The sequence below is a fragment of the Carcharodon carcharias genome, chromosome 12 (assembly GCF_017639515.1).
Source record: "Carcharodon carcharias isolate sCarCar2 chromosome 12, sCarCar2.pri, whole genome shotgun sequence".
Lineage (NCBI taxonomy): Eukaryota > Metazoa > Chordata > Chondrichthyes > Lamniformes > Lamnidae > Carcharodon > Carcharodon carcharias.
The window spans coordinates 29,043,084-29,068,218 of record NC_054478.1 but is presented as its reverse complement, the minus strand read 5'-3'; the positions used below and the strand labels follow the sequence as shown (position 1 = coordinate 29,068,218).

The window sequence follows — 25,135 nt, the reverse complement described above, 5'->3', positions numbered from 1 at the left end:
GTCCTGGGCTGTGGAATCTACGAAGGTTCTTCAGTTGAGTGGAGGGTACGGTTGCGACCTAGCTGTCTTCGGTTGGGTCTGCCACCCCGTGCCCCTCGCCGTGATGTTGCCTGCAGGCCTGCAAACTTCCAGATCTCCTCCCTGCTTAAACTCTGCTTCAACCGCTCCAAAACTGCTCACCCTGTAAAACTGCTCACCCCCTTCATAACTGGTGGCCCAGTTATACTGTTTTTTTGAATTTCTTATCTGAAACCAAATCAAGGTTAGTTCTTTGTCTGATTTGGGCTTCTTCAGGTGATTGTTGTCTCGTTGTTTTTAATGAGCTCACATGATGTTTATCATTGTCTTCCTGTCCCCGTAACTAGTCTTGAACTGAAAGCCTTTGTATATGTGGAGTATTGATAGGTTCTCATAATTGCATTGATTGCTGCCTTCCTGCCTTAGTAGTTCGTAGCGATTATTTATGCAAGATTTTGATGGGCTTTAGTTTCGTGTAAGATGAAGTCTTTCTCTGGGTTGATTGTTTTAAAGGGAAGAATGTGTATTCTGTCTCCCCTCATTGTCTGGGTTATAGGCAACAATCCACACTGTACTCAACATGCCCAGGCATGTTCAGTCCCAGGCCTTCATGGGCTGCAGCGTTCTATACTTAACTCAGCAATTGGGTCCTCTGCCATAAAAGTCCAAAAATCATAAACTTGTTGATGATATGAAAAATGTGGGAATCTTGGGAACCCTTCAAACTTTCCATCTTCCATTCCTCAGTCAAAGCAGATTCAATGGCCATTTTTCCCATTTCCTGGTTTAGGGATCATTATTTGTGCAAATTGGTTGCTGCATTTGCCGACGAGACGGCAGTTCAGCTGAAGGTCTTTGCTGCAGAATAGTAATACATTTATAATAGTTGAAACTTTATGTAGAATTTAATGAAAGAAGCACATTTCTTGACAGTAGCACTGGAAATGGGAGGCACTTCCACTCACCTGTCAGGAGCCAAAACACATTACAATGCAAATTGTAAGGATGTGCAGCAGGCGTGTGTCCCATGTGTAATCACATGGCAGACACTGACAGGCAGTTGTTGTAAATGTTGTTTGCTGTCTCACTAACAGGTCTAGAGGCTTGTATAGGTGAACATAAACCATTTATTTTTAAGCCATGACTATATGCATAGCCTGCATGGGTGCTGTCTCTATGCTGGCTTCTTCCAGACCCCCGACCACGCACAGTCTAGCATCATGTGCCTCTCTACATCACACCATGGTCGTGCTGTTCTCCAGCCCCACGTTAACCCTTGCTCTACCCTTATACTACAATGGCACGCTGCTATCCCTTACAGACATATTACAACATCCCCTTTTCTTTATTTCTAAAGAACTTTCTCCTCTTCAAACAAAGTATAACTCTTTACAATACAATCAGATGGTCTGGAGGCTTGACAATTCTTCCAGATCTCAGCCTGTTATGTTTGGAGGAATGGTAGTCGCAGTTGCTTTGGGTTGCATTTACCAATCTGACATTGAAATTATAGCACTCTGTGTTTTTGTTACTTAGTTGTTTCCATTTGATTCGCTTTTTGCGTTCCTTCGTATTGCATTTCTCTTTATCAACAACCCATCCGCTTTGCTCGGACACCGTGGGCTTGTCCCGTTTCTTCTGAAGGGAAAGTTCACTCTGTTCATTTCTAGAGTGGACGCGGATTTTCTTTTTCCGTGGAGTGCACCATGACCTTCCTGAACGTTGACGTTTCAAACATGGAACTTTCGTTTCCACTCGTTGCACAATTTCAACCAAATATTTGTTTACTCTTTTATTTTCCAATTCTTTTACAAGCTTATGAACCTTTTCATTCAGTTCAGCCACTATTCTGGTGAGTTCAGTTGTCTTTGTATCAGAGTGATTTGAGAAATTCTTACATTCACTTAACAATTTCACCTGGGCATTCAGTTCTTTCTTCCACAGTCACTGATTGCTCCTTAGATTCTTCCAATTCATATGTTAGATCCTCAGCCTGTTCTTAGAATTTTCCTTTTCTGCTTTTAAAGGCTGGATATGGTCTTCCATTTTGCACATCTCATCTTTCATGTTCTTCTTGAAGTGAGTGACACTCCAGTGTTCTCATCAGTTCTTATTTTCCATAGCAAAGTCATCTTTCGTCTGTGAAAGTTCGTTCTCTACACTGAGCATTTTTCCCTTAGCAGAGCCTCATTCCTGGGTGCTATCTTTCAAGGCCATATTCTTTAATTTTACTTCTGCATTTGTTTCCGACATTCTCGTTTCTTGATTTTCATTACAGTCATGTCACTTTTCAATGACTCAGTTGTTCTCAGTATGTTTGTATCCAATGCCTTTCTTTCTAATTCCTTGCACTTCAGAGTCAAATTTACATTTTCCAATGTTATTTCTGCCTTTTCTTTCTCTGACTGCAGCAGAGCTTTGTCCTTGTCCTTCATTTTGGTCTCACTGTTGGCCAGGTCTGTCTCTGGCAAAATCTTAACTTGTTACAGTTCTGCAGTTGTGCTACTCATGGCTTCATCCATTCAGAGCTTGGAGAATTCTATGGCTTTTCCTTTCAATGGTTTTCCCATTCAGTTGGTTCTTCAGCTCTTCAGTCTCCTTCTTGTGCCTCTTGGCTTCCTCCTGGAATTTAGAACATAGCTGAATCCTCTCTGCCAACTGGTTCTTCAGTTTGTTCGGGGTGACATTAAATTAATTTTGCTTCTCTTCATAATTTTTCAGAGGAACAAACTTTGACCTGAGGGATGCTTTTAACATGTGAAGGTTAATGTGAACAGTGATGTGGCGAATAAAGGGTTAATGTGATTACTATGGACTATAAAGTGAGTTATGCTTGTGAAAGCTGTTCCCTTTGCTGTATTTTTCCGTAACCTTTAGCTTGAACACTTAGCCTGTCTTTTCCAGATGTGTTTTGCTAGAGATGAAGTCACTGTAGCTGATAAGCTGTTTTTGAGCTGTTTTCTGCTTTTTTTACCTTCTATACTTTCCCACTAGCTTGCAGACAAAACATGCCTGACCAGCTTTAGCTATATTGTGTATAAATGTATGTTATTGTACCTGCTATTTGAGGGATTCTGTAGCTGAATCTTTCCCCTGCGTACTCAAAATAAAGATTTCCTAACATTAACCAAGTTCGGACACTAAGTGGCATATGCCTAAGCAACTTGGTGTTACAACCAAGGTCCATTGACAGATCCAGTTAAAGGAAAGACCCTATGGACAGCAGGCACTTAGGTGAATATCGTTTATTCTATACCACCTGTGTTCAGTTAGGTCTGACTGACCACTGGGGCCTCCTTGGAACCTCAGAGGTCACAAACTTTTGAATAGAGTTGGAGTGGCAGAAGATAAGAGGGAAAAGGTAAAGAATAATGATGTGAGATAACGTTATGTAAGGTATCACCGACAGCTGGCAAACAGCTGGGGGAGGGGGGAGGGACGAGCAGGTGGGAATACTTAAATAGTGTTCCCAAAGGTGAACAGCCTTGTGCATAGTATCACCGGCAGCTGACAGAAAGCTGGAGGAAGAGGGCAAAATGGGTACCTCTTTAAGGTGAAGAGCCTCGCAATTGTTAGTCACCCAGAGAGGGTCATGGTGGGAATACCTAGCGGGTATTCCCAAAGATGAAGAGCCTTGTGCATAGGGTCGACCAAAGAAGAGGCAGGTTGCAAGCACAAGGCAGGCAAGAGCCAGTCGTGTTACTGAACATAACCTGAAAGTATGGCAGTTAAGCAGGTGGGCCCTCAGGAGCCCATCACTGAATACCTGCTAGGCAAATATGCAAAAGTAAAGAATAATATGATAAAGGATGACTGGATCCCTGAGTGGATCGCAGACGATCTAAAGGATTAGTGGCAAAAACGAGTGAAGGGCAAGACGGAAGAGGGAATTGTGGCCCCGCACCATGCACACATGAAGTTGTGCGAATGAGCAGCGTGGCTTGTGGAACCTAGAAGGAAAGTTAGCTGAGGCCAAAAAGGCAGGTGCACAATGCACAGCAGTTATCAGCAGCAGGAGAAGAAGGAGGGCAGTGATAATGGGGAGATTGGTTGGGATAAGTTAGAGCAAGAAGATCTGGAATGGGGCAATGGGGCCAGGCTGAGGGCCTGTCAGAATATTACTCTGGGGAAGATTCAGGGAGCCCCTCTGAGGATTCAGAGGAAGGAACTAAGGGAGCAGCTGTCACACTAAGGAAGGGTAAACGCCATTGGATGGCTAAGGCCGCTCCTAAAGAAATTAGAACAAGGCAAGCATCGGATGAGGTAGGGCAGAGGATACAATTGACCACCTCAGTCCATTTCCATTCACCCCAGGGGAAAAACAATTAATGTTGAGTGATTTAGCGCCACTGTAGGTGACATTTTGGAATACTGAATTTTGGAACATGATAGAGGGAATGACAGATGTTGATCAAATGGACGTCGACATACTGGTAAAATCAAAGTGTCCCCGTGATGTAGGGGAGAGGTGCCAGCCAGGTAGACAGGCCAGCAGATGGGCAACAGTTGCCAACTGCACAAATGAACCAAAGTATCAGGCCTTTAAGACAGCCATCACAGGCCAGCTTGGGGGAGGACAAAGTAACTGGGGAGCAATAGCAGGTGTCACCCAGAAAGCTGGGGAAAGTACGACCGAGTACATAGAAGCTCAGGGCATATGAGGAGTTCTCGGGGCTTCCAAACCTGGGCAGGTGTGACGCAGTATTCCTGAAAATGCTGAAGGAAGGTCTCAGTGGGACTCACCAAGTTATACTGGGAATGGGAATTCTGGTAGGAAACACGTATACCGCCGTGGTGAGCTGGGTGAAGTGAGATGGGTAGGAAGTGAAAGAAGAAGATGGTAGTGGCTGCAGTTGGAGGGAATGAAAGGTGGTTGCCTTAACTGTGCTAAACCAGGGCACTTGGCCCAGTATTGCCACAGTGCTAAAGGCAAGGCAGGTCAGGGGGAAAGGCAAGTCTGCAGTGGAGTGCAAGAACTGTGGGGAGGTAGGCCGCATGAAACAGCAGCGTTATGCGAATGGAGGAGATTGCGAGGGGCAGGCCCCCTGGTAATGGGATCGGGGTAAGGAGCAGGGGGTGGGATGCCATCGGTCCCATTGCTTGCCTCTGAACAAATGCTGGACATAATCAAACTGGTCTCAAAAACAGACAAATAGGTTACCTCAGCCCCCTCAGGCAGCTCGAGCGATTCCTGAATGTTAGCAGCAGCACTGTCAGGGGGCCGGCAGTGTAGGATGTTGGTGGATACTGGAGTGTATTTATTGATCACCGACCAACCGCTACCGACTACTAATATAACCATGTATATAACTGGGGTGGGGAAAATCAGTTAAAGCAAGAAGGAGCGAGTCTCAGCGATTAGAATTAGGGGGAATATTAATACCACTCCATTTCCGGGTATGCCTGAATAATAAAGGATCAATATTAGGAATTGATATGTTGAGGGAAGCAATCCTGAATGGGGGAAAGGTATCTGGCGTTCTAGACGAGTTGCAGTGAAGCACAGCCAATGACCAAAAGCAATAACACAACATGCCACATGGGTGACATTGGCTGCACCCAAAATGCAGGATTGTTCAGGTGAGGGGATGTACGAGTTTGTTTGCTCCAGTTCCCCAAAGTAACAGTACTGTGGGAGAGCTGACATTCCATCCATACCAGGTGAAAATGTGGGCCATCGTCCGCACTAGCAGTACGCTATCAAATCAGAAGCTAAACTGGTGGTTCAGGCAAGAGTACAGGATTTATTAACCATGGGCATAATAAGGGGAACTACATGTATCTCCCATTCAACAGTATCACCTATCAGGAAGCTGGATGGCACCTGGTGATGTATAATAGGTTATATGCTTTTCAAAAATGTACACCCAAACTGCACCCGAGCGTGGCCAGACTGGTCACAATATCAAATGGGCTAAACCCAGAGCACAAGGTATTTACAGTTTCAGATATTTCACTCGGAATCACAAGTTAGATTTGCATTTACTGTAGGAGGTAATCAGTATACATGGACCTGGTTGCTGCAAGGGTTCCACAGCAGCCCATTCATATTTCATCAGGCCATGGTTCAGGCCTTAGCTGGTATAGATTTAACTCTGTACAAGAGTACAGTATTACAGTACGAGGATGACTTTCTGATTGCATCTACCCTGGGGTGGGGACACTGTGGAGCACAGGTGCATACGGTGCAGCCCCTATACTGACGGGGATATAAATCAGTCCAAATAAAGCACAGGTTGTTTGGGGAAACTTGCATTACCTGAGCACACAATCACTCAGCGACATAAGGCATTGACAGGTGATGCCATTTAGGAGTTTGAGGACAGCTCTCACTCAGTGGTCATGTTCTACCTTCAAGTAACTGTGTATGAGAATGTTGTCCATATAGCATATTACTCCTTCCAGAACTATCAGGGTTTCAGGCACCTTTCTTTGGATTATCTCAGGTTCAGAAGCAATTCTGAATGGTTACTTGTTAAAACAATAATGACCAAATGTGGTGATAAAAGTAGTTAACAATCTGGATTCTTTGTCCAGAGACAACTGCCAAAAGATGCTTTTAGCGTCCAAGTTAGTGAGGAAGGAGCTTTTTGCTAATTTGGAGAGACATTCATCCACTGATGCCATCAGGGGTATCTCGTACTGCACAGACTTGTTTAATTGAGCCAATTACCTGATTCTAATTGAACCATAAGACTTTGGTACTGTGAACAGTCCAGGGCACCACTTCATCAGTCTGATTACTGGAGAGTTGGCCTCTTGTGTTAGCATCTGTTCAATCTCTCTTGTGACTTTTTCTGAGAGTAGGTTACAGACCTTTGTCACTGTGAAGAGATATATTGGCTTAGCAATCTGCTTTTAGGGTTCTGAGATATTCTGTTATCAATTTCCTAAGCCTGAAAATAAGGATGGAAATTCATTCCCGATGAATACTTCATTAGGCTACTCATCACCAATTTCATCAACTTTGTAAAGGAACCTCAGTTGCAAACATGCTGATCTGCTCAGTAACAATGACTCCCAGATGTTTATCACATACAAGGGTTCCACAATTTCTTTATGCTTCCATCTTAATCTTGCCAAGTATTGGCCTATTATTTTTAGTGATGCCCCTCTTGGACCTTACAACTGGAGGATGGCTGTAATGTGATATTGTTAAGCAATTCACTTCATCAGTTAACACTGAAACACCTGCGCCAGTGTCTACCTTGAAATCTGTGGGGTGATCATCAACTTGTAATTTTATGCTCCAAAAATTATTTTCTGCTTCATTAATGTCTCCCAAGAAGGACATTTGTTTCTTCTGTGGCTCTTGTTGGATTTGACTTTGTTCCATTGTTATCTCTTTCTTTCCTTGAGCTATAGGAAAATTGGATCTGCAGACGACTTGGGCAAGTCTTGGTTTATGTTGGCTATTGAAGTATCAAGGTGTCACACTCTGTGTGAGGGGATATAGCTCAGTGGCAGAGCATTTGACTACAGATTCAAATCCAGGTGTTCCCCTATTTTCATAAGCAATGTGGAAAAGATCTATACTTTCCATTATACAGCATGGGTGAATCCTTCAGATTTCTGTGAACCATTCAAATTGTCCAGCCCAGATGGCTGTGGAGGCTCAATTATTGAGTTGGAAAGATTTCTAGATGCCAATGACATCAAGGGACACGGGGTTAGTGCGGGACATTGGTAGTAAGGGAGAAAGTCAGCCATGATATTGTTAAATGACAGTCCAGCTTTGAGAGTCTGAATGGGATTCCCTGATGACTGCTGTTGAAAAGTTCTAGGTTAATACTGTCATGTAAGGGGGTGTAGCTTAGTGTAGAGTACTTGATTACAGTTGTAAGTGTCTTTGGTTCAAATCCATGTGCCTCTTTGTAAATGCCTGTGTGGAATGTTTACAACTTCCTTTCTCCAAAATTCAGAGGAATGATCAACAATTTCAACATTGATCAAGGGCATTCCAGTCCATTCTTCTGCCTCCTGAGCAAAGTGATCAAATTCATCCCAGTCACTTCCTATTTACCCCTTGTCCTATAAATTATTCTCATTTTATCACATGTCCAATCCTCGCTTGAAATCTGCTCTTGAGCTCTTCAAAGAGCAAGTGATCATGGAAGGTTGTGCAGATCAGTGGAAGAGCATTTGACTATAGTTTAAGAGGTCCTGTGTTCAAATTCCAAAGCCCATTTGGTTAAACCAACCTACATCCACAGTGAAAGCTGTGAACACATTGCTCTACTCATCTTGCACAGGAACAACCAGAGAATTCTGTGAAAATGAAGGCATTCCCATCCAATTTGTTGGGGTTAGGCTCTTTAACAGAGATATCCCATTCAGTTTCATCCATTGTGTTTTCCTCTTGTCCAGGAAATTATTCCCCTTTCGGTATTTGTACACATCTCGCTTAAAATCTGTATTCGGCCTAATATGTCTCGTTCGAATCCAGGTGGCTCTTTGTAAATACATGTGAAGAATGTTAATAATTTCCTTTATCCAAAATTCAGAGAAATGATGGAAAATTTCAACATTGATCAAGGCATTCCAGTCCATTCTGCTGAATTCTGGCTCCTGAGCAGAGTAATCAAATTCATCCTAGTCAACTCAACACGCACAATAACAACCTGAGAATTCTGTGAAAATGAAGGCATTCTTTTCCATTGTGTTGGTGTTTGGCTCTTTAGCAGAGATATCCCATTCAGCTCTATCCATTGTGCTTTCCTCTTGCCCAGGAAATTATTCTCCTTTAGGTATTTGTACAAACATGTCTTGAAGTCTGTATGTGGCTGAAGAGTTTTATCGCAAGTTTTGCGAATTCACATTTGTCATTCAATTTAAATCTGCTTCTTGTAGGACATTGAGGACTGCTCTCATTCGATGGTCTCGTTCTTCCTTCGAGAAACTCTAAATGAGAATGTTATGCATATTGATTATTACTCCTTCCATAACTTCCAGATCTGAAGCATCAGTCCTTGGATTATCTCAGGTGAAGAAGCAAATCCGAATGGTTACTTATTGAAACAACAATGACGAAAAGTCGTGATAGAATTAGTTGACTATATGGATTCTTTGTCCAGAGGCAACTGCCAAAAGATGCTTTTAGCATCCAAGTTGGTGAGAAGGAAGCTTGTTTGCTAATTTGGAGAGACATTCATCCACTGATACATCGGGGATATCACCTGCTCTATTGACTTGTTTAATTGAGCCAAGTTATCTGATTCTAATTGAACCATTAGACTTTATATTGTGAAAATTCCAGGACTCCATTTCATCTGCCTGGTTACTGGATAGATGACCCCTTGTGTTATCATGTGTTTAATTTCACTGTTGATATTTTCTGATTTCTTGCTGCGAAGAGAAATATTGCCATATCAATCGGCATTTAGTGATATTCTGCTTTCAGCTTTCCAAAGGCTGAAAACAGGGACGGAAATTCATTCCTCATGAATATTTCATTTGGCTGCTAATCACCAATTTCATCAACCTTGAAAATGAACCTCAGTTGCAAACAAGATGATCTGCTCAGTAATGATGACACCTGGATGTTTTTCATGTACAAGGTTTGCAGAATTTATTTATGTTTCCATCTTAATCTTGCCAAGTGTTGTCCTTCCTGGACCATGTAACTGGAGAATGTCTGTAATGTGATATTGTTAAGCCATTCACTTCATCAGTTAACACTGAACCACCTGAGCCAGTGCCTAGTTTGAAATCTCTGGGGTGACAATTAACTTGTAATTTTGTGCTCCGAAAATTATCTTCTCCTTCATTAAGGCCTCCCAATGAGAACATGTCTTTCTTCTGTGGCTCTTCCACTTCTTGGTTTGACTTGTTTCCGTTGGTATCTCTTTCTTCCTGTAATCTCTAAGAACACTGAATCTACAGACTATTGGCCCAAATCTCGATTCCTGTCTGCTATTGAACTTTCAAATTGTCACTGGCATTGTCAGGGGATGTAGCTCAGTGGTAGATCATTTGGCTGCAGATAAAGAGGTCTTTGGTTCAACTCCAAGTATCCTCTGCCTTTCATAAAGGAATGTGTGTATGCTTTCCTTTATCCAGCATGGATGAACCATTGGAATTTTTGTGAACCTTGGAATCATCCAGCCCATAGGGTTGTGATATCACAGTGAATGAGGTTGATAGATTTCTTGATTCCAATGACATCAAGTGACATAGGTTTAGTGTGGGAAATGAGCAGTAAGATAGAAAGACAGCCATGATATCATTAATTATCCGTCCAGCCTACAGAGTTTGAAGGTGTGCCCCCTGCTCCTATGTCTGCTTTTGAAATTTTCAACTTTAATACAGTCAAGTAAAAGAGTGTAGATCAGTCATACAGTATTTGCCTGTAGATTAAAATATGTCTTGTACAAATCCAGGTGCCTCTTTGTAAATGCATGTGAAGAATGTTTACAATTTCCTTTATCCATAATTCAGAGAAATTATCAAAAACTTCAACATTGATCAAGGCATTCCAGTCCATTCTGCTGACTTCTGGCTCCTGAGCAGAGTGATCAAATTTGTCCCAGTCATTTCCATTTTACACCTCGCCCTGTACATTACTCTCTTTTTAGCATATGTCCAATCATCTCTTGAAATCTGCTCTTTAGCTCTTCAAGGACCAAGTGATCATGGAAGGTGGTGCAGATCAGTTGTATTGCATGTGACTGTAGTTTCAGAGGTCCTTTGTTCAAATTCCAAAGTCCATCTGGTTCAACCAACCTACATCCACAGAAGTGAAAGCTATGAACACATTGCTCAACTCAACATGCACAGGAACAACCAGAGAATTATGTTCAAATGAAAGCATTCTTTTCCATTCTGTTGGTGTTTGGCTCTTTAGCAGAGATGTCCCATTCAGCTCCATCCATTGTGCTTTCCTCTTGCCCAGGAAATTATTCTCCTTTAGGTTTTTGTACAAAAATGTCTTGAAGTCTGTATGTGGCTGAAGAGTTTTATCGCAAGTTTTGCAAATTCACATTTTTCATTCAATTTAAAACTGCTTCATGTAGGACATTGAGGACTGATCTCATTCGATAGTCTTGTTCTTCCTTCGAGAAACTGTAAATGAGAATGTTGCACATATTGATTATTACTCCTTCCATAACTTCCAGGATCTGAAGCATCATTCCTTGGATTAACTCAGGTGCAGAAGCAAATCCGAATGGTTACCTGTTGAAACAACAATGACAAAAAGTAGTGATAAAATTAGTTGACAATCTGGATTGTTTGTCCAGAGGCAACCGCCAAAAGATGCTTTTAGCATCCAAATTGGTGAGAAGGGAGCTTGTTTGCTAATTTGGAGAGACATTCATCCACTGATGCATCGGGGATATGACCCGCTCTATTGACTTGTTTAGTTGAGCCAAGTTACCTGATTCTAATTGAACCAATAGACTTTGGTATTGTGAACATTCCAGGACTCCACTTCATCTGCCTGTTTACTGGATAGATGACCCCTTGTGTTATCATGTGTTTAATTTCACTGTTGACATTTTCTGAGAGAGGTTTATGGAGCTTTCTTGTTGCGAAGAGAAATATTGCCATATCAATCTGCATTTAGACTTTAGTGATATTCTGCTTTCAGCTTTCCAAAGGCTGAAAACAGGGACGGAAATTCATTCCTCATGAATATTTCATTTGGCTGCTAATCACCAATTTCATCAAACTTGCAAATGAACCTCAGTTGCAAACAAGATGATCTGCTTAGTAATGATGACACCTGGATGTTTAGCATGTACAAGGTTTGCAGAATTTCTTTATGTTCCCATTTTAATCTTGCCAAGTGTTGTCCTTCCTGGACCATGTAACTGGAGAATGTCTGTAATGTGATATTTTTAAGCAATTCACATCATCAGTTAACATTGAAACACCTGTGTCAGTGCCCACTTTGAAATCTCTGAGGTGACCATCAACTTGTAATTTCGTGCCCAAAAAATTATCCTCTGCTTCATTAAGCCCTCCCAAGAAGAACATTAGTTTCTTCTGTGGCTCTTCCACTTCTTGGTTTGACTTGTTTCCGTCGGTATCTCTTTCTTCCTGTAATCTGTAAGAATATTGAATCTACAGACTATTGGCCCAAATCTCAATTCCTGTCCACTATTGAACTTTCAAGGTGTCAATGTCATCATCAGGGGATGAAGCTTAGTGGTAGATCATTTGACTGCAGATCAAGAGGTCCTTAGTTCAACTCAGTATCCTCTGCTGTTAATGAGAAATGTTTGTAAGTGTGTACGCTTTCCTTTATCCAGCATGGATGAACCATTGGATTTTTTGTGAAACTCAGGTATCGTCCAGCCCAGTGGGATGTGGAGGCTCAGTCAATGAGGTTGATAGAGTTCTTGATTCCAATGACATCAAGGGACAAGGGGTTAGTGTGGGAAATGAGCAATAAAATAGAAAGACAGCCATGATATTATTAATTATCATTCCAGGCTACAGAGTTTGAAGGTGTGCCCCCTGCTCCTATGCCTGCTGTTGAAATTTTCAACTTTAATACAGTCAGGTAAGAGAGTGTAGATGAGTGGAAGAGTATTTGACTGTAGTTGTAAATAAGTCTCATTTGAATCCAGGTGCCACTTTGTAAATTCATGTGAAGAATGTTTACAATTTCCCTCATCCAAAATTCAGAGAAATAATCAAAAATTGCAACATTGATCAAAGCATTCAAATCCATTCTGCTGCCTTCTGGCTTCTGAGCTGAGTGATCAAATTCATCCCAGGCACTTCCATTTTACCCGTCGCCCTATAAATTATTCTCTTTTAAGCATATGTCCAATCATCTTTTGAAATCTGCTCTTTAGCTCTTCAAGGACTGTAAGGACTCATGTAAGATGGTGCAGATCAGTCGTATTGCATTTGACTGTAGTTTCAGCGGTCCTTTGTTCAAATTCCAAAGTGGTTAAACCACAGAAGTAAAAGCTGTCAACAGGTTTCTAAACTCAACATGCACAGGAACAATCAGAGAATTCTGAGAAAATGAAGGCATTCTCATCCATTGTGATGGTGTTTGGCTCTTTAGCAGAGGTGTCCCATTCAGCTCCATCCATTGTGCATTCCACTTGCCCAGGTAATTTTTCCCCTTAAGGTATTTGCACAACCATGTCTTGAAATCTTTATGTGATCTAAGAATGTTATCTAAGATTTTACAAATTCACATTTGTCATTCAATTTAAAACTGCTTCTGGTTGGACATTGAGGACTGCTCTCATTCTACGGTCTTGATCTTCCTTCGAGAAACTGTGTATGAGAACGTTGTGCATATCGATTATTACTCCTTCCATAACTTCCAGGATCTGAGGCATCATTCTTTGGATTATCTCAGGTGTAGAAGCAATTCCGAGTGATTACCTGTTGAAATAATAATGTCCAAACTATTCCATTATTTTTACACGTTTTTACATCCATTGTTTTATCTCTACTTTTTTGCCGATTCCGATTCCCCCCCACCCCATCCCCACTGGACCTACCTTTCCCTTGCTCGTCCTGCTTTCCACTCTTAATGTCCCCATTAGCAAATTTCTTAACTAATATCACCACCGTCAACACCTCTTTGTCCTTTTGTCTATGACATCTTTTGGCAATCTCCACCTATCACTGGCCCTCTATCCAGCTCTACCTACCCAACTCCGCCTTAAACCAGCCTATATTTCAACTCTTTCCTATTTGTCCTCAGTTTTGTTGAAGACTTGTACAGACTCAAAACATTAACTGTATTCCTCTCTGCAGATGCTATCAGACCTGCTGGGTATTTCCAGGTATATTTGTTTTTGGTCTAGATTTCCAGCATTCACAGTATTTTGCTTTTATCTTAGTGGTGATAAAAGTAGTTGACAATCTGGATTCTTTGTCCAGAGGCAACTGCCAAAAGATGCTTTTAGCATTCAAGTTGGTGAGGAGGGAGCTTTATTGCTAATTTGGAGAGGCATTAATCCACTGATGCCATTGGGGGTATTGCCCGCTCAATTGACTTGTTTAATTGAGCCAAGTTAACTGATTCTGACTGAACCATTAGACTATTGTGAACATTCCAGGACTCCACTTCATCTGCCTGGTTACTGGGAAGATGACCCCTTGTGTTAGCATGTGTTCAATTTCGCTCTTGACTTTTTCTGAGTGGGTTATGAAACTTTCTGGCTGGGAAGAGACATATTGCCATTTCAATTTGCATTTAGACTTACGTGATATTCTGCTTTCAGATTTCCTAAGACTGATAAGAGGGACAGAAATTCATTCCTCATGAATATTTCATTTGGCTGTTCATCACCATTTTCATCAACCTTGCAAATGAACCTCAGTTGCAAACACGCTGATCTGTTCAGTAATGATGCCCCCTGGATTTTTAACATGTAAAAGGTTTGCAGAATTTCTTTATGTTTCCAGCTTATCCTTGCCAAGCGTTTTCCTTCCTGGACCAGGCAACTGGAGAATTTCTGTAATGTGATATTGTTAAGCCATTCACTCCATCAGTTAACACTGAAACTCCGTACCAGTGCCTAGCTTGAAATCTGTAGGGTGACAATCAACTTGTAATTTTGTGCTCCAAAAATTATTTTCTGCTTCATTAAGCCCTCCCAATGAGAACATTTCTTTCTTCTGTGGCTCTTCCACTTCTTGGTTTGACTTCTTTCCATTGATATCTCTTTCTTCCTGTAATCTATAAGAACATTGAATCTATAGACTATTGGCCCAAATCTCAATTCATGTCTGCTATTGAACTTTCAAGGTGTCAATGTCATTGTTAGGGGATGTAGCTCTGTGGTAGAGCATTTGACTGCAGATTAAGAAGTCCTTGGTTCAACTCCAAGTATCCCCTGCCTTTCATAAGAAATGTTTGCAAGTGTGTATGCTTTCTTTTATCCAGCATGGATGAACCATTGGAATTTTTGTGAACCTTTGGATTACCCAGCCCAGAGCGTTGTGCTATCACAGTGAATGAGGTTGATAGATTTCTTGATTCAAATGACATCAAGAGACAAGGTGTTAGTGTGGGAAATGGTCAGTAAGATAGGAAGACAGCCATGATATCACTAATTATCAGACCAGGCCACAGAGTTTGAAGGTGTGTCCCCTGCTCCTATGTCTGCTGTTGAAATTTTTAATCTTAATACAGTCAGTTAAGAGATTGTAGATCAGTTGTAGAGTATTTGCCTGTAGTTTTAAATATGTCTTGTACGAATCCAGGTGCCTCTTTGTAAATGCATGTGAAGAATGTTTATAATTTCCTTTATCCATAATTCAGAGAAATTATCAAAAACTTCAACATTGATCAAGGCATTCCAGTCCATTCTGCTGACTTCTGGCTCCTGAGCAGAGTGATCAAATTCGTTCCAGTCACTTCCATTTTACCACTTGCCTTGTACAATATTCTCTATTTAGCAAATGTCCAATCATCTCTTGAAATTTGCTCTTTAGCTCTTCAAGGACCAAGTGATCATGTAATGTGGTGCAGATCAGTTGTATCGCATTTGACTGCACTTTCAGCGGTCCTTTGTTCAAATTCCAAAGTCCATCTGGTTCAACCAACCTACATCCACAGAAGTGAAAGCTGTGAACACATTGCTCAACTCAACATGTACAAGAACAACCAGAGCATTCTGTGAAAATGAAGGCATTCCCTTCCATTGTGTTGCTGTTTGGCTCTTTAGCAGAGATGTCCCATTCAGCTACATCCATTGTGCTTTCCTCTTGCCCAGGAAATTATTCACCTTTAACGATATGTACAAGCCTGGCTTGAAGTCTGTATGTGACCTAAATATGTTATCGCAGGTTTTGCAAATTTGCATTTGTGATTCAATGTCAAAGCTGCTTTTTGTAGGATATTGTGGACTGCTCTCATTCGATGGTCATGTCCTTCCTTTGAGAAACTGTGTATGAGAATGTTGTGCATATCAATTATTACTCCGTCCATAACTTCCAGGATCTGAGGCATCGCTCTTTGGATTAACTCAGGTGTAGATGCAATTCCGAATGATTACCAGTTGAAAAAATAATGGCCAAACAATTCCATTATTTTTAAATGGTTTTCCATCCATTGTTTTACCACTACTTTTTAGGCTATTTTGATTCCGCCCAGCCCACCCCCTCTAGGTCTACCTTTCCCTTGCTCGTCCTGCTTTCCACTCTTAATGTCCCCATTAGCAAATTTCTTAAAGATCACCACCGTCAATACCTCTTTGTCCTTTTGTCTATGACATCTTTTGGCAATCTCCACCTATCACTGGCTCTCTATCCAGCTCTACCTGTCCCAAAATTAGTTGACAATCTGGATTCTTTGTCCAGAGGCAACTGCCAAAAGATGCTTTTAACATCCAAGTTGGTGAGGAGGGAGCTTTATTGCTAATTTGGAGAGACATTCATCCACTGATGCCATCAAGGGTATCGCCCTCTCAATTGACTTGTTTAATTGTGCCAAGTTACCTGATTCTAATTGAATCATTAGACTTTGCTTTTGTGAACATTCCAGGACTCCAATTCATCTGCCTGGTTACTGGCAAGATGACCCCTTGTGTTAGCATGTGTTCAATCTCGCTCTTGACTTTTTCTGAGTGGGTTATGGAACTTTCTGGCTGTGAAGAGACTTATTGCCATTTCAATTTGCATTTAGACTTACGTGATATTCTGCTTTCAGATTTCCTAAGACTGAAAATAGGGACAGAAATTCATTCCTCATGAATATTTCATTTGGCTGTTCATCACCAATTTCATCAACCTTGCAAATGAACATCAGTTGCAAACACGCTGATTTGTTCAGTCATGGTGACCCTTGGATATTTATCACGTACAAGGTTTGCACAATTTCTTTATGTTTCCATCTTATTCTTGCCAAATGTTGTCCTTCCTGGACCATGCACATGGAGAATGTCTGTAATGTGATATTGTTAAGCAATTCACTTCATCAGTTAACACTGAAACACCGTACCAGTGCCAAGCTTGAAATCTGTGGGGTGACAATCAACTTGTAATTTTGCACTCCGAAAATTACTTTCTGCTTCATTAAGCCCTCCCAATGAGAACATTTCTTTTTTCTGTGGCTCTTCCACTTCTTGGTTTGACTTCTTTCCGCTGGTATCTCTTTCTTCCCGTAATCTATAAGAACATTGAATCTGCAGACTATTGGCCCAAATCTCAATTCCTGTTTGCTATTGAACTTTCAAGGTGTCAATGTCATTGTCAGGCGATGTAGCTCAGTGGTAGAGCATTTGACTGAAGATCAAGCGGTCCTTAGTTCAACTCCAAATATCCCCTGCCTTTCATAGGAAATGTTTGAAGGTGTGTATGCTTTCTTTTATCCAGCATGGGTGAACCATTGGAATTTTTGTGAACCTTTGGATTCATCCAGCACAGAGGAGTGTGCTATCACAATCAATGAGGGCGATAGATTTCTTGATTCCAATGACATCAAGGGAGAAGGGGTTAGTGTGGAAAATTGGCAGTAAGATAGAAAGACAGCCGTGATATCATTAATTATCAGGCTGGGTACAGAGTTAGAAGTTGTGTCCCCTGTGCCTATGTCTGTTGTTGAAATTTTCAACCTTAGTAAAGTCAGGTAAGAGAGTGTAGATCAGTGGTAGAGTAGCTGAATGTAGTTTTAAATATGTCTTGTACGGATCCAGGTCCCTCTTTGTAAATGCATGTGAAGAACGTTTATAATTTCGTTTATCTATAATTCAGAGAAATGGTCAAAAACTTCAACGTTGATCAAGGCATTCCAGTCCATTCTGCTGACTTCTGGCTTCTGAGCAGTGATCATATTCGTTCCAGTCACTTCCATTTTACCACTTGCCATGTACATTATTCTCTTTTTAGCATATGTCCAATCGTCTCTTGAAATCTGCTCTTTAGCTCTTTAAGGACCAAGTGATCATGTAAGGTGGTGCAGATCAGTTGCATTGCATTTGACTATAGTTTCAGTGGTCCTTAGTTCAAATTCCAAAGTCCATCTGGTTAAACCAACCTACATCCACAGAAGTGAAAGCTGTGAACACATTGCTCAACTCAACATGCACAGGAACAACCAGAGCATTCTGTGAAAATGAAGGCATTCCCTTCCATTGTGTTGCTGTTAGCAGAGATGTCCCATTCAGCTACATCTATTGTGCTTTCCTCTTGCCCAGGAAATTATTCTCCTTTAACTATATGTACACTCCTGGCTTGAAGTCTGAATGTGACCTAAGAATGTTATTGCAGGTTTTGCAAATTCGCATTTATCATTCAATGTCAAAGCTGCTTCTTGTAGGATATTGAGGATCTGCTCTCATTCGATGGTCATGTCCTTCCTTCGAGAAACTGTAAATGAGAATGTTGTGCATATCGATTATTACCCCTTCCATAACTTCCAGGATCTGAGGCGGCATTCTTTGGATTATCTCAGGTTTAGATGCAATTCCGAATGATTACCTGTTGAAAAAATAGTGGCCAAACAATTCCATTATTTTTAAATGTTTTTCCATCCATTCTTTTATCTCTACATTTTAGCCTATTTTGATTCCCCCCTCACCCCTCCCCCTCTAGGGCTACCTTTCCCTTGCTCATCCTGCTTTCCCCATTAGCAAATTTCTTAAAGAACACCACCATCAACACCTCTTTGACCTTTTGTCTATGACATCTTTTGGCAATCTCCACCTATCACTGGCCCTCTATCCAGCTCTTCCAGTCCCACTCCGCCTTAAACCAGCCTATATTTCACCTCTTTTCAATTTTTCCTTAGTTTTGATGAAGAGTCATTCAGACGCAAAACATTAAGTGTATTCCTCTCTGCAGATGCTGTCAGACATGCTGAGCTTTTGCAGGTATTTTTGTTTTTGATCTTGATTTCCAGCATCCGCAGTATTTTGCTTTTATCTTAGTGGCGAAAAAAATAGTTGACAATCTGGATTCTTTGTCCAGAGGCAACTGCCAAAAGATGCTTTTAGCATTCAAGTTGGTGGGGAAGTTGGTTTAATGCTAATTTGGAGCGACATTCATGCACTGAATCTATCGGGGGTATCACTCACTCTATTGACTTGTTTAATTGAGCCAAGTTACCTGATTCTAATTGAACCAATAGATTTTGGTATTGTGAACATTCCAGGACTCCAGTTCATCTGCCTGGTTTCTGGGAAAATGACCCCTTGTGTTAGCATGTGTTCAATTTCGCTGTTGACTTTTTCTGAGTGGTTTATAGAACTTTCTTGCTGTGAAGAGACTTATTGCCATTTCAATTTGACTTTAGACTTACATGATATTCTGCTTTCAGATTTCCTAAGGCTGAAAATAGGGACAGAAATTCATTCCTCATGAATATTTCATTTGGCTGTTCATCACCATTTTCATCAACCTTGCAAATGAACACCAGTTGCAAATACGCTAATCTGTTCAGTAATGATGACCCCTGGATTTTTATCACGTACAAGGTTTACAGAATTTCTTTATGTTTCCATCTTATTCTTGCCAAGTGTTGTCCCTCCTGGACCATGCAACTGCAGAATGTCTGCAATGTGATATTGTTAAGCCACTCACTTTATCAGTTAACACTGAAACATCTGAGCCAGTGCCTAGCTTGAAATCTCTGGGGTGACAATCAACTTGTAATTTTGTGCTCCAAAAATTATTTTCTGCTGCATTAAACCATCCCAATGAGAACATTTATTTCTTCTGTGGCTCTTCCACTTCTTGGTTTGACTTCTTTCCGTTGGTATCTCTTTCTTTCTGTAATCTCTAAGAACATTGAATCTACAGACTATTGGCCCAAATCTCGATTCCTGTCTGCTGTTGAACTTTCAAAGTGTCAATGTCATTGTCAGGGGATGTAGCTCAGTGGTAGAGCATTTGACTGCAGATCAAGAGGTCCTTGGTTCAACTCCAAGTATCCCCTGCCTTTCATAAGAAATGATTGCAAATGTGTATGCTTTCTTTTATCCAGCATGGATGAACCATTGGAATTTTTGTGAACCTTTGGATTCACCCAGCCCAGAGGGTTGTGCTATCACAGTCAATGAGGTCGATAGATTTCTTGATTCCAATGACATCAAGGGAGAAGGGGTTAGTGTAGGAAATTGGCAGTAGGATAGAAATACGGCCATGATATCATTAATTATCAGTCCAGGCTACAGAGTTTAAAATGTGCCCCCTGCTCCTGTCTGCTCTTGAAATTTTTAACCCTAATACAGTCCGGTAAGAGAGCTTTGATCAGTGATAGAGTATTTGCCTGTAGCTTTAAAGATGTCTTGTTCGAATCGAGATGCCTCTTTGTAAATGCATGTGAAGAATGTGTAGAATTTCCTTTATCCTTAATCCAGAGAAATGATCAAAAACTTCAACGTTGATCAAGGCATTCCAGTCCATTCTGCTGACTTCTGGCTCCTGAGCAGAGTGATCAAATTCGTTCCAGTCACTTCCATTTTACCACTTGCCCTGTACGTTATTCCTCTTTTTAGCAAATGTCCAATCATCCCTTGAAATCTGCTCTTTAGCTCTTCAAGGACCAAGTGATCATGTAAGGTGGTGCAGATCAGTCGTTTCGCATTTGAATGTAGTTTCAGCGGTCCTTTGTTCAAATTCCAAAGTCGGTGTGGTTAAACCAACCTACATCCACAGAAGTGAAAGCTGTGAACACATTGCTCAACTCAACATGCACAGGAACAACCAGGGAATTCTGTGAAAATGAAGGCATTACCTTCCATTGTGTTGCTGTTTGGCTCTTTAGCAGAGATGTCCCATTCAGCTATATCCATTGTGCTTTCTTCTTGCCCAGGAAATTATTTTCCTTTAACTATATGTATAAGCCTGGCTTGAAGTCTGTATGTGGCCTAAGTATGTTATCGCAGGTTTTACAAATTCGCATTTGTCATTCAATGTCAACACTGCCTCTTGTAGGATATTGTGGACTGCTCTCATTCGATGGTCATGTCCTTCCTTTGAGAAACTGTAAACGAGAATGACTGTCCTTTTGTCTATGACATCTTTTGGCAATCTCCACCTATCAATGGCACTCTATCCAGCTCAACTGTCCCATTCCGCCTTAAACCAGCCTATATTTCACCTCTTTTCTATTGTTCCTTATTTTTGATGAAGAGTCATTCACACTCAAAACATTAACTGTATTCCTCTCTGCAGATGCTGTCAGACATGCTGAGATTTTCCAGTTATTTTTGTTTTTGATCTAGATTTCCAGCATCCGCAGTATTTTGCTTTTATCTTAGTGGTGATAAAATTAGTTGACAATCTGGATTCTTTGTCCAGAGGCAACTGCCAAAAGATGCTTTTAGCATTCAAATTGGTGAGGAGGGAGCTTTATTGCTAATTTGGAGAGACATTCATCCACTGAATCCATCGGGGGTATCACCCACTCTATTGACTTGTTTAATTGAGCCAAGTTACCTGATTCTAATTGAACCAATAGACTTTGTTATTGTGAACATTCCAGGACTCCACTTCATATGCCTGGATACTGGGAAGATGACCCCTTGTGTTAGCATGTGTTCAATTTCGGTCTTGACTTTTTTTGAGTGCGTAATGGAACTTTCTAGCTGTGAAGAAACATATTGCCATTTCAACTGACATTTAGACTTATGTGATATTCTGCTTTCAGAATTCCTAAGGCTGAAAATAGGGACAGAAGTTCATTCCTCATGAATATTTCATTTGGCTGTTCATCACCAATTTCATCAACCTTGCAAATGAACCTGAGTTGCAATCACGCTGATCTGTTCAGTCATGATGACCCCTGGATTTTTATCACGTATAAGGTTTGCACAATTTCTTTATGTTTCCACCTTAGTCTTGCCAAGTGTTGACCCTCCTGGACCATGCAACTGGAGAATGTCTGTAATGTGATATTATTAAGCCATTCACTTCATCAGTTAACACTGAACCACCTGAGCCAGTGCCTAGCTTGAAATCTCTGGGGTGACAATTAACTTGTAATTTTGTGCTCCGAAAATTATCTTCTCCTTCATTAAGGCCTCCCAATGAGAACATGTCTTTCTTCTGTGGCTCTTCCACTTCTTGGTTTGACTTCTTTCCGTTGGTATCTCTTTCTTCCTGTAATCTCTAAGAACACTGAATCTACAGACTATTGGCCCAAATCTCGATTCCTGTCTGCTCTTGAACTTTCAAATTGTCACTGTCATTGTCAGGGGATGTAGCTCAGTGGTAGAGCATTTGACTGCAGATCAAGAGGTCCTTGGTTCAACTCCAAGTATCCCCTGCCATTCATAGGAAATGATTGCAAATGTGCATGCTTTCTTTTATCCAGCATGGATGAACCCTTGGAATTTTTGTGAACCATTGGAATCATCCAGCCCAGAAGGTTGTGCTATCACAGTCAATGAGGTCGATAGTTTTCTTGATTTTAATGACATCAAGAGACAATGGGTTAGTGTGGGAAATGGGCAGTCAGATAGAAGGACAGCCATGATATCATTAATTATCAGTTCAGGCTACAGAGTTTGAACGTGTGTCCCCTCCTCCTCTGTCTGCTGTTGAAATTTTCAACTTTAATACTGTCAGGTAAGAGAGTGTAGATCAGTGGTAGAGTATTTGCCTATAATTTTCAATATGTCTTGTTCAAATCCAGGTGCATCTTTGTAAATGCATGTGAAGAATGTTTATAATTTCCTTTATCCATAATTCAGAGAAATTATCAAAAACTTCAACATTGATCAAGGCATTCCAGTCCATTCTGCTGACTTCTGGCTCCTGAACAGAGTGATCAATATTGTTCCAGTTACTTCCATTTTACCACTTGCCCTGTACATTATTCTCTTTTAAGCTTTTGTCCAACCATCTCTTGAAATCTGCTCTTTAGCTCTTCAATGACCAAGTGATCATGTAAAGTCATGCAGTCGTATTGCCTTGTAGTTTCAGCGGTCCTGTGTTCAAATTCCAAAGCCCGTTTTGTTAAACCAACCTACATCCACAGAAGTGAAAGCTGTGAACACATTGCTCAACTCAACATGCACAGGAACAACCAGAGAATTCTGTGACAAAGAAGGCATTCCCTTCCATTGTGTTGGTGTTTGGCTCTTTAGCAGAGATGTCCCATTCAGCTCCATCCATTGTGCTTTCCTCTTGCCCAGGAAATTTTTCTCCTTTAGCTAGATGCAAAACATGTCTTGAAATCTGTCTGTGCCCTAAGAATGTTATCTAAGGTTTTGCAAATTCACATTTGCCAATCAATTTAAAACTGCTTCTGATTGGACATTGAGGACTGCTCTCATTCGACGGTCTTGTTCTTCCTTCGAGAAACTATGTCTGAAAATGTTCTGCATATCGATTATTACTCCTTCCATAATTTCCAGGATCTGAGGCATCATTCTTTGGATTATCTCAGGTGTAGAAGCAATTCCAAATGATTACCTGTTGAAACAATAATGACCAAACTATTCCATTATTTTTACACGTTTTTCCATCCATTGTTTATCTCTAATTTTTAGCCTATTTTGATTCCCCCCACCCCACCCCCACTGGGGCTACCTTTCACTTGCTCGTCATGCTTTCCACTCTTAATGTCCCTATTAGCAAATTTCTTAACTAATATCACCACCGTCAACACCTCTTTGTCCTTTTGCCTACGACAATTTTTGGCAATCTCCACTTATCACCGGCCCTCTATCCAGCTCTACCTGTCCCAATCCCCCTTAATCCAGCCTATATTTCACCTCTTTTCTATTGTTCCTTAGTTTTGATGAAGAGTCATTCAGACTCAAAACATTAATTGTATTCCTCTCTGCAGGTGCTGTCAGACCTGCTGAGTTTTTCCAGTTTATTTTGTTTTTGATCTCAATTTCCAGCATTCACAGTATTTTGCTTTTATCTTAGTGGTGATAAAATTAGTTGACAATCTGGATTCTTTGTCCAGAGGCAACTGCCAAAAGATGCTTTTAGCATTCAAGTTGGTGAGGAGGGAGCTTTATTGCTAATTTGGAGAGACATTCATGCACTGAAGCCATCGGGGGTATCACCCACTCTATTGACTTCTTTAATTGAGCCAAGTTACCTGATTCTAATTGAACCAATAGACTTTGGCATTGTGAACATACCAGGACTCTACTTCATCTGCCTGGTTACTGGGAAGATGACCCCTTGTGTTAGCATGTGTTCAATTTCGCTCTTGACATTTTCTGAGTGGGTTATGGAAATTTCTTGCTGTGAAGAGACATATTGTCATTTTAATTTGCATTTAGCCTTATGTGATATTCTGCTTTCAGATTTCCTAAGGCTGAAAATAGGGACAGAAGTTCATTCCTCATGAATATTTCATTTGGCTATTCATCACCAATTTCATCAATATTGCAAATGAACCTCAGTTGCAAACACGCTGATCTGTTCAGTAATGAGGACCCCTGGAATTTATCATGTACAAGGTTTGCAGAATTTCTTTATGTTTCCATCTTATTCCTGCCAAGTGTTGTCATTCCTGGACCATGCAACTGGAGAATATCTGTAATAGATATTGTTAAGCCATTCACTTCTTCAGTTACCACTGAAACACCTGTGCCAGTGCTTAGCTTCAAATCTGTAGGGTGACCATCAACTTGTAATTTTGTGCTCCAAAAATTATTTTCTGCTTCATTAAGGCCTTCCAATGAGATCATTTCTTTCTTCTGTGGCTCTTCCACTTCTTGGTTTGACTTCTTTCCGTTGGTATCTCTTTCTTCCTTAATCTATAAGAACATTGAATCTGCAGACTATTGGCCCAAATCTCGATTCCTTTCTGCTATTGAACTTTCAATGTGTCAATGTCATTATCAGGGGATGTAGCTCAGTGGTAGAGCATTTGACTGCAGATCAAGAGGTCCTTGGTTCAACTCCAAGCATCCCCTGCCTTTCATAAGAAATGTTTGAAAGTGTGTATGCTTTTCATTATCCAACATGGTCGAATCATTGGAATTTTTGTGAACTTTCAAATCATCCAGCCCAGAGGGTTGTGCTATCACAGTCAATGAGGTCGATAGATTTCTTGATTCCAATGACATCAAGAGACAAGGGGTTAGTGTGGGAAATGGTCAGTAAGATAGAAATACAGCCATGATATCATTAATTATTAATGCAGGCAACAGAGCTTGAAGGTGTGCCCCATGCTCCTATGTCTGTTGTTGAAATTTTCAACCTTAATACTGTCAGGTAAGAGAGT

At 40.9% G+C, this 25,135-nt stretch overlaps 4 non-coding genes across 4 annotated transcripts; all 4 read left to right on the top strand.

Moving 5' to 3' along the window:
• Positions 1-14,761: 14,761 nt before the first annotated feature.
• trnac-gca lies at positions 14,762-14,833 on the top strand. Its single transcript has one exon. It is a non-coding gene; the product is annotated as a tRNA-Cys (tRNA).
• Positions 14,834-19,801: 4,968 nt separating this feature from the next.
• On the top strand, positions 19,802-19,873 carry trnac-gca. The gene has a single exon. It is a non-coding gene; the product is annotated as a tRNA-Cys (tRNA).
• A 2,262-nt stretch (positions 19,874-22,135) lies between these two features.
• trnac-gca lies at positions 22,136-22,207 on the top strand. The gene has a single exon. It is a non-coding gene; the product is annotated as a tRNA-Cys (tRNA).
• Positions 22,208-24,752: 2,545 nt separating this feature from the next.
• On the top strand, positions 24,753-24,824 carry trnac-gca. Its single transcript has one exon. It is a non-coding gene; the product is annotated as a tRNA-Cys (tRNA).
• The last annotated feature ends 311 nt before the right edge of the window (positions 24,825-25,135 follow it).